Source organism: Phyllobates terribilis, unplaced genomic scaffold, assembly GCF_046119375.1.
Source record: "Phyllobates terribilis strain yellow unplaced genomic scaffold, ASM4611937v1 Scaffold_30__1_contigs__length_15301838, whole genome shotgun sequence".
Lineage (NCBI taxonomy): Eukaryota > Metazoa > Chordata > Amphibia > Anura > Dendrobatidae > Phyllobates > Phyllobates terribilis.
This window is the reverse complement of record NW_027362790.1, coordinates 9,966,661-9,979,727: the sequence shown is the minus strand read 5'-3', so window position 1 is coordinate 9,979,727 and position 13,067 is coordinate 9,966,661. Positions and strand designations below refer to the sequence as shown.

The window sequence follows — 13,067 nt, the reverse complement described above, 5'->3', positions numbered from 1 at the left end:
TGGCTTTGCTTTTCTTCTCCTCATTGGATTTTTCATGTTCAAAGTTGCAGAAGCCAGATTACAAGCTCATTTTGGTTCAACTTCAGCAACTGTGCATTGCATTGCCATGTAATGTGATGCAATGCTATCTTTCTAGCTCTCCCTTTTTACTTCCTTTTGGATAAACAGACATATTAGGCAAGCATTTTGGAGCTTTCACCTAAATAACTACAGGTGGTGAGATAAGCTGCACAATATAATTGACCTTTCAGTATATTGTTGCACACACACCATCTATTTAGCAAATGCCCTTGTTATCAACAGCAGCCTTTTAAACTCACCTGAGCTAACAGGTATGTGCGCTGGTTACTCTGCTGCGCTTAAAATTTCTTTTTTGGTTTGCTACAATGCCTTTTCTGAAACGTTGTCTCCTTCTGCTGGAACACTGACTTCTTTCATTTAATGCCTGCAGACTATAAAAGAGAACCCAACCCAAAAAGTTTGGTTGATTAGTCTGTGGCATTCTGTTAAACTGTTGCTTATGGCGGTCTCTGTGAGCTTCTCAGCGACATTCAGCCAGCCAGGTATCCTGCCTGCAGTAGATGGAATGTGGCAATGGAACGCTGGCTGCGCGTGTCATAATAGGCTCTGAGCCTTTATATACCTGTGCACAGCAGCAGCCACCTTCAGTCTGCTGCTGGACAGCCAGCAGCAGCAGCAGCAGGAGAGGTATGTAATCAGGAGCCCTCCTGCTAAGGGTAGACAGCTGCTCGTTCCACCCCACCCCCCGCCTTAATTGGTTCTCCTCCCTTCCAACGGTGTTGAGGCGGGTGGGAACAGCAGGGGGTGAAGGTGCTGTGTTTAAAGAGGTGGAGTTATGCAGATCTAAAACGCGTGGATTGCAGCAGCAGCAAGCCGAAAAGTGCAGGCATGTAAGGGATCTAGAGGTTGACAACATGTCTTCTTAACGGGAGTCCAGGAGCTCATCTCCACAAATGGACTTTTCAGGATCCTTGGGTGGCTCCGTAGTTTGAAACCAATTCTGGTTATCGCTTCTCGGCCTTTTGGCTAAGATCAAGTGTAGTATCTGTTCTTATCAGTTTAATATCTGATACGTCCCCTATCTGGGGACCATATATTAAATGGATTTTTAGAACAGGGAGATGGAAAAAGAGCTTGCTCTGTCCACTCCACGCATTGACCTGGTATTGCAGTATCTCCAGGACCGGTGCACCCCTTCTTTAATGCAGTTTCTAAAATCAGAAAGAATTGAATTCAATGTTTTTTGTTCATTTTGCTTGTTTGTCGGATTTTGGGATGGACTCTTTGGCTTTGCTTTTCTTCTCCTCATTGGATTTTTCATGTTCAAAGTTGCAGAAGCCAGATTACAAGCTCATTTTGGTTCAACTTCAGCAACTGTGCATTGCATTGCCATGTAATGTGATGCAATGCTATCTTTCTAGCTCTCCCTTTTTACTTCCTTTTGGATAAACAGACATATTAGGCAAGCATTTTGGAGCTTTCACCTAAATAACTACAGGTGGTGAGATAAGCTGCACAATATAATTGACCTTTCAGTATATTGTTGCACACACACCATCTATTTAGCAAATGCCCTTGTTATCAACAGCAGCCTTTTAAACTCACCTGAGCTAACAGGTATGTGCGCTGGTTACTCTGCTGCGCTTAAAATTTCTTTTTTGGTTTGCTACAATGCCTTTTCTGAAACGTTGTCTCCTTCTGCTGGAACACTGACTTCTTTCATTTAATGCCTGCAGACTATAAAAGAGAACCCAACCCAAAAAGTTTGGTTGATTAGTCTGTGGCATTCTGTTAAACTGTTGCTTATGGCGGTCTCTGTGAGCTTCTCAGCGACATTCAGCCAGCCAGGTATCCTGCCTGCAGTAGATGGAATGTGGCAATGGAACGCTGGCTGCGCGTGTCATAATAGGCTCTGAGCCTTTATATACCTGTGCACAGCAGCAGCCACCTTCAGTCTGCTGCTGGACAGCCAGCAGCAGCAGCAGCAGGAGAGGTATGTAATCAGGAGCCCTCCTGCTAAGGGTAGACAGCTGCTCGTTCCACCCCACCCCCCGCCTTAATTGGTTCTCCTCCCTTCCAACGGTGTTGAGGCGGGTGGGAACAGCAGGGGGTGAAGGTGCTGTGTTTAAAGAGGTGGAGTTATGCAGATCTAAAACGCGTGGATTGCAGCAGCAGCAAGCCGAAAAGTGCAGGCATGTAAGGGATCTAGAGGTTGACAACATGTCTTCTTAACGGGAGTCCAGGAGCTCATCTCCACAAATGGACTTTTCAGGATCCTTGGGTGGCTCCGTAGTTTGAAACCAATTCTGGTTATCGCTTCTCGGCCTTTTGGCTAAGATCAAGTGTAGTATCTGTTCTTATCAGTTTAATATCTGATACGTCCCCTATCTGGGGACCATATATTAAATGGATTTTTAGAACAGGGAGATGGAAAAAGAGCTTGCTCTGTCCACTCCACGCATTGACCTGGTATTGCAGTATCTCCAGGACCGGTGCACCCCTTCTTTAATGCAGTTTCTAAAATCAGAAAGAATTGAATTCAATGTTTTTTGTTCATTTTGCTTGTTTGTCGGATTTTGGGATGGACTCTTTGGCTTTGCTTTTCTTCTCCTCATTGGATTTTTCATGTTCAAAGTTGCAGAAGCCAGATTACAAGCTCATTTTGGTTCAACTTCAGCAACTGTGCATTGCATTGCCATGTAATGTGATGCAATGCTATCTTTCTAGCTCTCCCTTTTTACTTCCTTTTGGATAAACAGACATGTTAGGCAAGCATTTTGGAGCTTTCACCTAAATAACTACAGGTGGTGAGATAAGCTGCACAATATAATTGACCTTTCAGTATATTGTTGCACACACACCATCTATTTAGCAAATGCCCTTGTTATCAACAGCAGCCTTTTAAACTCACCTGAGCTAACAGGTATGTGCGCTGGTTACTCTGCTGCGCTTAAAATTTCTTTTTTGGTTTGCTACAATGCCTTTTCTGAAACGTTGTCTCCTTCTGCTGGAACACTGACTTCTTTCATTTAATGCCTGCAGACTATAAAAGAGAACCCAACCCAAAAAGTTTGGTTGATTAGTCTGTGGCATTCTGTTAAACTGTTGCTTATGGCGGTCTCTGTGAGCTTCTCAGCGACATTCAGCCAGCCAGGTATCCTGCCTGCAGTAGATGGAATGTGGCAATGGAACGCTGGCTGCGCGTGTCATAATAGGCTCTGAGCCTTTATATACCTGTGCACAGCAGCAGCCACCTTCAGTCTGCTGCTGGACAGCCAGCAGCAGCAGCAGCAGGAGAGGTATGTAATCAGGAGCCCTCCTGCTAAGGGTAGACAGCTGCTCGTTCCACCCCACCCCCCGCCTTAATTGGTTCTCCTCCCTTCCAACGGTGTTGAGGCGGGTGGGAACAGCAGGGGGTGAAGGTGCTGTGTTTAAAGAGGTGGAGTTATGCAGATCTAAAACAAGTGGATTGCAGCAGCAGCAAGCCGAAAAGTGCAGGCATGTAAGGGATCTAGAGGTTGACAACATGTCTTCTTAACGGGAGTCCAGGAGCTCATCTCCACAAATGGACTTTTCAGGATCCTTGGGTGGCTCCGTAGTTTGAAACCAATTCTGGTTATCGCTTCTCGGCCTTTTGGCTAAGATCAAGTGTAGTATCTGTTCTTATCAGTTTAATATCTGATACGTCCCCTATCTGGGGACCATATATTAAATGGATTTTTAGAACAGGGAGATGGAAAAAGAGCTTGCTCTGTCCACTCCACGCATTGACCTGGTATTGCAGTATCTCCAGGACCGGTGCACCCCTTCTTTAATGCAGTTTCTAAAATCAGAAAGAATTGAATTCAATGTTTTTTGTTCATTTTGCTTGTTTGTCGGATTTTGGGATGGACTCTTTGGCTTTGCTTTTCTTCTCCTCATTGGATTTTTCATGTTCAAAGTTGCAGAAGCCAGATTACAAGCTCATTTTGGTTCAACTTCAGCAACTGTGCATTGCATTGCCATGTAATGTGATGCAATGCTATCTTTCTAGCTCTCCCTTTTTACTTCCTTTTGGATAAACAGACATATTAGGCAAGCATTTTGGAGCTTTCACCTAAATAACTACAGGTGGTGAGATAAGCTGCACAATATAATTGACCTTTCAGTATATTGTTGCACACACACCATCTATTTAGCAAATGCCCTTGTTATCAACAGCAGCCTTTTAAACTCACCTGAGCTAACAGGTATGTGCGCTGGTTACTCTGCTGCGCTTAAAATTTCTTTTTTGGTTTGCTACAATGCCTTTTCTGAAACGTTGTCTCCTTCTGCTGGAACACTGACTTCTTTCATTTAATGCCTGCAGACTATAAAAGAGAACCCAACCCAAAAAGTTTGGTTGATTAGTCTGTGGCATTCTGTTAAACTGTTGCTTATGGCGGTCTCTGTGAGCTTCTCAGCGACATTCAGCCAGCCAGGTATCCTGCCTGCAGTAGATGGAATGTGGCAATGGAACGCTGGCTGCGCGTGTCATAATAGGCTCTGAGCCTTTATATACCTGTGCACAGCAGCAGCCACCTTCAGTCTGCTGCTGGACAGCCAGCAGCAGCAGCAGCAGGAGAGGTATGTAATCAGGAGCCCTCCTGCTAAGGGTAGACAGCTGCTCGTTCCACCCCACCCCCCGCCTTAATTGGTTCTCCTCCCTTCCAACGGTGTTGAGGCGGGTGGGAACAGCAGGGGGTGAAGGTGCTGTGTTTAAAGAGGTGGAGTTATGCAGATCTAAAACGCGTGGATTGCAGCAGCAGCAAGCCGAAAAGTGCAGGCATGTAAGGGATCTAGAGGTTGACAACATGTCTTCTTAACGGGAGTCCAGGAGCTCATCTCCACAAATGGACTTTTCAGGATCCTTGGGTGGCTCCGTAGTTTGAAACCAATTCTGGTTATCGCTTCTCGGCCTTTTGGCTAAGATCAAGTGTAGTATCTGTTCTTATCAGTTTAATATCTGATACGTCCCCTATCTGGGGACCATATATTAAATGGATTTTTAGAACAGGGAGATGGAAAAAGAGCTTGCTCTGTCCACTCCACGCATTGACCTGGTATTGCAGTATCTCCAGGACCGGTGCACCCCTTCTTTAATGCAGTTTCTAAAATCAGAAAGAATTGAATTCAATGTTTTTTGTTCATTTTGCTTGTTTGTCGGATTTTGGGATGGACTCTTTGGCTTTGCTTTTCTTCTCCTCATTGGATTTTTCATGTTCAAAGTTGCAGAAGCCAGATTACAAGCTCATTTTGGTTCAACTTCAGCAACTGTGCATTGCATTGCCATGTAATGTGATGCAATGCTATCTTTCTAGCTCTCCCTTTTTACTTCCTTTTGGATAAACAGACATGTTAGGCAAGCATTTTGGAGCTTTCACCTAAATAACTACAGGTGGTGAGATAAGCTGCACAATATAATTGACCTTTCAGTATATTGTTGCACACACACCATCTATTTAGCAAATGCCCTTGTTATCAACAGCAGCCTTTTAAACTCACCTGAGCTAACAGGTATGTGCGCTGGTTACTCTGCTGCGCTTAAAATTTCTTTTTTGGTTTGCTACAATGCCTTTTCTGAAACGTTGTCTCCTTCTGCTGGAACACTGACTTCTTTCATTTAATGCCTGCAGACTATAAAAGAGAACCCAACCCAAAAAGTTTGGTTGATTAGTCTGTGGCATTCTGTTAAACTGTTGCTTATGGCGGTCTCTGTGAGCTTCTCAGCGACATTCAGCCAGCCAGGTATCCTGCCTGCAGTAGATGGAATGTGGCAATGGAACGCTGGCTGCGCGTGTCATAATAGGCTCTGAGCCTTTATATACCTGTGCACAGCAGCAGCCACCTTCAGTCTGCTGCTGGACAGCCAGCAGCAGCAGCAGCAGGAGAGGTATGTAATCAGGAGCCCTCCTGCTAAGGGTAGACAGCTGCTCGTTCCACCCCACCCCCCGCCTTAATTGGTTCTCCTCCCTTCCAACGGTGTTGAGGCGGGTGGGAACAGCAGGGGGTGAAGGTGCTGTGTTTAAAGAGGTGGAGTTATGCAGATCTAAAACGCGTGGATTGCAGCAGCAGCAAGCCGAAAAGTGCAGGCATGTAAGGGATCTAGAGGTTGACAACATGTCTTCTTAACGGGAGTCCAGGAGCTCATCTCCACAAATGGACTTTTCAGGATCCTTGGGTGGCTCCGTAGTTTGAAACCAATTCTGGTTATCGCTTCTCGGCCTTTTGGCTAAGATCAAGTGTAGTATCTGTTCTTATCAGTTTAATATCTGATACGTCCCCTATCTGGGGACCATATATTAAATGGATTTTTAGAACAGGGAGATGGAAAAAGAGCTTGCTCTGTCCACTCCACGCATTGACCTGGTATTGCAGTATCTCCAGGACCGGTGCACCCCTTCTTTAATGCAGTTTCTAAAATCAGAAAGAATTGAATTCAATGTTTTTTGTTTATTTTGCTTGTTTGTCGGATTTTGGGATGGACTCTTTGGCTTTGCTTTTCTTCTCCTCATTGGATTTTTCATGTTCAAAGTTGCAGAAGCCAGATTACAAGCTCATTTTGGTTCAACTTCAGCAACTGTGCATTGCATTGCCATGTAATGTGATGCAATGCTATCTTTCTAGCTCTCCCTTTTTACTTCCTTTTGGATAAACAGACATATTAGGCAAGCATTTTGGAGCTTTCACCTAAATAACTACAGGTGGTGAGATAAGCTGCACAATATAATTGACCTTTCAGTATATTGTTGCACACACACCATCTATTTAGCAAATGCCCTTGTTATCAACAGCAGCCTTTTAAACTCACCTGAGCTAACAGGTATGTGCGCTGGTTACTCTGCTGCGCTTAAAATTTCTTTTTTGGTTTGCTACAATGCCTTTTCTGAAACGTTGTCTCCTTCTGCTGGAACACTGACTTCTTTCATTTAATGCCTGCAGACTATAAAAGAGAACCCAACCCAAAAAGTTTGGTTGATTAGTCTGTGGCATTCTGTTAAACTGTTGCTTATGGCGGTCTCTGTGAGCTTCTCAGCGACATTCAGCCAGCCAGGTATCCTGCCTGCAGTAGATGGAATGTGGCAATGGAACGCTGGCTGCGCGTGTCATAATAGGCTCTGAGCCTTTATATACCTGTGCACAGCAGCAGCCACCTTCAGTCTGCTGCTGGACAGCCAGCAGCAGCAGCAGCAGGAGAGGTATGTAATCAGGAGCCCTCCTGCTAAGGGTAGACAGCTGCTCGTTCCACCCCACCCCCCGCCTTAATTGGTTCTCCTTCCTTCCAACGGTGTTGAGGCGGGTGGGAACAGCAGGGGGTGAAGGTGCTGTGTTTAAAGAGGTGGAGTTATGCAGATCTAAAACGCGTGGATTGCAGCAGCAGCAAGCCGAAAAGTGCAGGCATGTAAGGGATCTAGAGGTTGACAACATGTCTTCTTAACGGGAGTCCAGGAGCTCATCTCCACAAATGGACTTTTCAGGATCCTTGGGTGGCTCCGTAGTTTGAAACCAATTCTGGTTATCGCTTCTCGGCCTTTTGGCTAAGATCAAGTGTAGTATCTGTTCTTATCAGTTTAATATCTGATACGTCCCCTATCTGGGGACCATATATTAAATGGATTTTTAGAACAGGGAGATGGAAAAAGAGCTTGCTCTGTCCACTCCACGCATTGACCTGGTATTGCAGTATCTCCAGGACCGGTGCACCCCTTCTTTAATGCAGTTTCTAAAATCAGAAAGAATTGAATTCAATGTTTTTTGTTCATTTTGCTTGTTTGTCGGATTTTGGGATGGACTCTTTGGCTTTGCTTTTCTTCTCCTCATTGGATTTTTCATGTTCAAAGTTGCAGAAGCCAGATTACAAGCTCATTTTGGTTCAACTTCAGCAACTGTGCATTGCATTGCCATGTAATGTGATGCAATGCTATCTTTCTAGCTCTCCCTTTTTACTTCCTTTTGGATAAACAGACATATTAGGCAAGCATTTTGGAGCTTTCACCTAAATAACTACAGGTGGTGAGATAAGCTGCACAATATAATTGACCTTTCAGTATATTGTTGCACACACACCATCTATTTAGCAAATGCCCTTGTTATCAACAGCAGCCTTTTAAACTCACCTGAGCTAACAGGTATGTGCGCTGGTTACTCTGCTGCGCTTAAAATTTCTTTTTTGGTTTGCTACAATGCCTTTTCTGAAACGTTGTCTCCTTCTGCTGGAACACTGACTTCTTTCATTTAATGCCTGCAGACTATAAAAGAGAACCCAACCCAAAAAGTTTGGTTGATTAGTCTGTGGCATTCTGTTAAACTGTTGCTTATGGCGGTCTCTGTGAGCTTCTCAGCGACATTCAGCCAGCCAGGTATCCTGCCTGCAGTAGATGGAATGTGGCAATGGAACGCTGGCTGCGCGTGTCATAATAGGCTCTGAGCCTTTATATACCTGTGCACAGCAGCAGCCACCTTCAGTCTGCTGCTGGACAGCCAGCAGCAGCAGCAGCAGGAGAGGTATGTAATCAGGAGCCCTCCTGCTAAGGGTAGACAGCTGCTCGTTCCACCCCACCCCCCGCCTTAATTGGTTCTCCTCCCTTCCAACGGTGTTGAGGCGGGTGGGAACAGCAGGGGGTGAAGGTGCTGTGTTTAAAGAGGTGGAGTTATGCAGATCTAAAACGCGTGGATTGCAGCAGCAGCAAGCCGAAAAGTGCAGGCATGTAAGGGATCTAGAGGTTGACAACATGTCTTCTTAACGGGAGTCCAGGAGCTCATCTCCACAAATGGACTTTTCAGGATCCTTGGGTGGCTCCGTAGTTTGAAACCAATTCTGGTTATCGCTTCTCGACCTTTTGGCTAAGATCAAGTGTAGTATCTGTTCTTATCAGTTTAATATCTGATACGTCCCCTATCTGGGGACCATATATTAAATGGATTTTTAGAACAGGGAGATGGAAAAAGAGCTTGCTCTGTCCACTCCACGCATTGACCTGGTATTGCAGTATCTCCAGGACCGGTGCACCCCTTCTTTAATGCAGTTTCTAAAATCAGAAAGAATTGAATTCAATGTTTTTTGTTCATTTTGCTTGTTTGTCGGATTTTGGGATGGACTCTTTGGCTTTGCTTTTCTTCTCCTCATTGGATTTTTCATGTTCAAAGTTGCAGAAGCCAGATTACAAGCTCATTTTGGTTCAACTTCAGCAACTGTGCACTGCATTGCCATGTAATGTGATGCAATGCTATCTTTCTAGCTCTCCCTTTTTACTTCCTTTTGGATAAACAGACATATTAGGCAAGCATTTTGGAGCTTTCACCTAAATAACTACAGGTGGTGAGATAAGCTGCACAATATAATTGACCTTTCAGTATATTGTTGCACACACACCATCTATTTAGCAAATGCCCTTGTTATCAACAGCAGCCTTTTAAACTCACCTGAGCTAACAGGTATGTGCGCTGGTTACTCTGCTGCGCTTAAAATTTCTTTTTTGGTTTGCTACAATGCCTTTTCTGAAACGTTGTCTCCTTCTGCTGGAACACTGACTTCTTTCATTTAATGCCTGCAGACTATAAAAGAGAACCCAACCCAAAAAGTTTGGTTGATTAGTCTGTGGCATTCTGTTAAACTGTTGCTTATGGCGGTCTCTGTGAGCTTCTCAGCGACATTCAGCCAGCCAGGTATCCTGCCTGCAGTAGATGGAATGTGGCAATGGAACGCTGGCTGCGCGTGTCATAATAGGCTCTGAGCCTTTATATACCTGTGCACAGCAGCAGCCACCTTCAGTCTGCTGCTGGACAGCCAGCAGCAGCAGCAGCAGGAGAGGTATGTAATCAGGAGCCCTCCTGCTAAGGGTAGACAGCTGCTCGTTCCACCCCACCCCCCGCCTTAATTGGTTCTCCTCCCTTCCAACGGTGTTGAGGCGGGTGGGAACAGCAGGGGGTGAAGGTGCTGTGTTTAAAGAGGTGGAGTTATGCAGATCTAAAACGCGTGGATTGCAGCAGCAGCAAGCCGAAAAGTGCAGGCATGTAAGGGATCTAGAGGTTGACAACATGTCTTCTTAACGGGAGTCCAGGAGCTCATCTCCACAAATGGACTTTTCAGGATCCTTGGGTGGCTCCGTAGTTTGAAACCAATTCTGGTTATCGCTTCTCGGCCTTTTGGCTAAGACCAAGTGTCTTGTCTGGGGTCCTTGAGTGTTTTCCCTTGGCCTTCCGGCATCGCCATCTTGATGGCTTAAGCCGGTTGCTGCTTTAGGGGGAGAACGAGGAGGAACGAGAGAGTGATCATAATGGGCGTGAAGATACGCTATGCTGGGACCGATGACAATCGGGTTCGCAATGCATTCCGCATTGAAGTTGATGCTGCTGTCAGAGAGCGTTTCAATCTGTCGTATATGGTGCACGAGGTGATCTTCAAAATCCTGGAAGTGACAAGAGAAAACATCGTCTGCCTGCAGGAATCCCGGAAAGAAGGACGGTATGTCTTGGTGCTACAATCTATGGCGGCTTGCCGGAACCTGTATAAGAAGTTGAGGGAGCAGGAGAAGAATCCAACCTTGCATGGTTTGACTTTTACAGTCTTGTACTCCAAAGGTGATGTTCCCCTAGTCATATTTATGTATAATCCCTTTGTGCACGAACATGACATTGCGACTTTTCTTAAGAGGCATTGTGACTTTGTGAGCAACAGTCACAAAATCATGAACGAGGAGAACTTATGGACTGGCAAATACAGATATTTTGTCAGATTTGGGGAAAGTTCTTCGGAGCCTGGAGGTGTTCATTACTAGAGATGAGCGGTGTTCGACTAGAACTGTTCGCCAATCTCAAATTCGAGCTGTTTTGGGCGGTGTTCGAGTTGTTCGACGAACCCGAACGATTTGCAAAAAATTCGGCTGTTCGAGGTTATGTTCGATAACTGTTCGTACACCAAAAGCGTGTCCTGCATGGATTGTCTGCCACTCACTGTAATGCCACAGCCATGGTGGTTGTGGCATTACAGTGATTGCCCAAATCGATGGGAACAGTGCCAACAGTGAAACATGAAAAGCCGGCAATTCAGCAGCGGCATACACCTGTACCCGACAATTTAGAACCGAAAGAATAGAGCTTCACACATAGATTAGATAGATAGAAACATGTCAGCCACATATATACGAAGTACAGTGAAAGTGCTGCTTACTGTACTTGTCATTTAGCGTAAAGGATTTATCAAAAAAAATAATAGTGTTTTCATGCACCGTCTCTTTAAAAAAGCCGGCCGGCAATTCAGCAGCGGTACCCGACAATTTATAACAGACAGAATAGAGCTTCACACATAGATTAGATAGATAGAAACATGTCAGTCACATATATATGAAGTACAGTGATAGTGTTGGTTATTGTACTTGTCATTTAGTATTAAAATAAAGGATTTATTATTAAAAAAATTGGCGTGGGGTTCCCCTTAATTTTAGGCTCTAGCGGAGGTTAAGCAGACGGCTGGGGCAGATGTTTGAAGCCTGGGAAGGGGGTAATACCCACGGAGCTTCCCAGGCTACTAATATCAGCCCCCAGCTGAATACATAGCCTTTACTAGCTATTAAAATGGGGGACCCCCCAAAAAAAATGACGTGGGGTCCCACCTAATTTAATAGCTAGCAAAGGCTAGGCAGACAGCTGGGGGCTGATATTAATAGCCCAGGAAGGGAGCCATGAATATTGGCCCCCTCCCAGGCTAGAAACACCAGCCGTCAGCCGCCCCAGAAATGGCGCATTCATAGGATGCGCCAATTCTGGCACTTAGCCTCGCTCTTCCACGCTGCCCTGGTGCGGTGGCAGGGGGTAATAGGGTTGGGGTTGATGTCAGCTTATAATGCCAGCTGACATCAAGCCCAGGTTAGTAATGGAGAGGCGTCTATAAGACACCCCCATTACTAACCCCATAGTCAAAGTTAAAAAAAACACAAACACCCAGAATAAAGTCCTTTAATTGAAATAAAGACACAGTCCTTTATTGTTCTAAATTAAACCATACTTACCGTCACGCCCATTCCAGCTGAAGCCAACGATCTCCTGCAATAAAAGAAAAATAATAAAGCAACCTCATCCTTACCTTTCCATGGTTCCCACGACAGCTTCAGCTCTGCTACATCGAGATGACAGGCTGGACCGCAGCAGAACGCTGCCATCCAGCCTCTCATCCCGCAGACACTGAGAAGCGCAGGCTTGCTTGCGCTGCTCAGCGTCTCTCTGTGACGACATCCAGATGAGCCGAGTTCATGTCCAATGAACTCGGCTCACCTCATGCACGTCACTGACAGCGTGGGAAAATTCTCAAGCTGAAGCGCTGAGTGCAGGAGAATTTTCCCACGCTGTCAGTGACGTGCATAAGGTGAGCTCATGTCCAATGAACTCAGCTCACCTCCTGCACGTCACTGACAGCGTGGGAGAATTCTCCTGCACTCAGCGCTTCAGTGTGAGAATTCTCCCACGCTGAAGCGCTGAGTGCAGGAGAATTTTCCCACGCTGTCAGTGACGTGCATGAGGTGAGCCGAGTTCATTGGACATTAACTCGGCTCATCTGGATGCCCTCACAGAGAGACACTGTGGAGCGCAAGCAAGCCTGCGCTTCTCAGTGTCTGCGGGATGACAGACTGGATGGCAGCGTTCTGCTGCGGTCCAGCCTGTCATCTCGATGTAGCAGAGCTGAAGCTGTCATGGGAACCATGGAAAGGTAAGGATGATGTTGCTTTATTATTTTTCTTTTATTTCAGGAGATCGTTGGCTTCAGCTGGAATGGGCGTGATGGTAAGTATGGTTTAATTTAGAACAATAAAGAATTGTGTGTTTATTTCAATTAAAGGACTTTTTTCTGGGTGTTGTGTTTTTTTTAAATTCTTTACTAGAAATTCATGGTGGTCATGTCTAATATTGGCGTGACCCCATGAATTTCGGGCTTAGGGCCAGCTGATAATGCCAAGCTGGCCCTAACCCCTTTATTACCCAGTGAGCCACCGCATCAGGGCCCTGGATGAGTTGGGTACAGCGCCAGAAGATGG

The 13,067-nt window shown here is 45.5% G+C and overlaps 7 non-coding genes across 7 annotated transcripts; all 7 read left to right on the top strand.

The window, feature by feature from the left end:
- The first annotated feature begins 1,027 nt into the window (after positions 1 to 1,027).
- On the top strand, positions 1,028 to 1,218 carry LOC141180426 (U2 spliceosomal RNA). Its single transcript, XR_012256173.1, has one exon. It is a non-coding gene; the product is annotated as a U2 spliceosomal RNA (small nuclear RNA).
- A 1,115-nt stretch (positions 1,219 to 2,333) lies between these two features.
- On the top strand, positions 2,334 to 2,524 carry LOC141180425 (U2 spliceosomal RNA). Its single transcript, XR_012256172.1, has one exon. It is a non-coding gene; the product is annotated as a U2 spliceosomal RNA (small nuclear RNA).
- A 1,115-nt stretch (positions 2,525 to 3,639) lies between these two features.
- LOC141180424 (U2 spliceosomal RNA) lies at positions 3,640 to 3,830 on the top strand. Its single transcript, XR_012256171.1, has one exon. It is a non-coding gene; the product is annotated as a U2 spliceosomal RNA (small nuclear RNA).
- A 1,115-nt stretch (positions 3,831 to 4,945) lies between these two features.
- LOC141180423 (U2 spliceosomal RNA) lies at positions 4,946 to 5,136 on the top strand. The gene has a single exon (XR_012256170.1). It is a non-coding gene; the product is annotated as a U2 spliceosomal RNA (small nuclear RNA).
- A 1,115-nt stretch (positions 5,137 to 6,251) lies between these two features.
- On the top strand, positions 6,252 to 6,442 carry LOC141180422 (U2 spliceosomal RNA). The gene has a single exon (XR_012256169.1). It is a non-coding gene; the product is annotated as a U2 spliceosomal RNA (small nuclear RNA).
- A 1,115-nt stretch (positions 6,443 to 7,557) lies between these two features.
- Positions 7,558 to 7,748, top strand: LOC141180421 (U2 spliceosomal RNA). The gene has a single exon (XR_012256168.1). It is a non-coding gene; the product is annotated as a U2 spliceosomal RNA (small nuclear RNA).
- A 1,115-nt stretch (positions 7,749 to 8,863) lies between these two features.
- On the top strand, positions 8,864 to 9,054 carry LOC141179627 (U2 spliceosomal RNA). The gene has a single exon (XR_012255624.1). It is a non-coding gene; the product is annotated as a U2 spliceosomal RNA (small nuclear RNA).
- Positions 9,055 to 13,067: the final 4,013 nt, after the last annotated feature.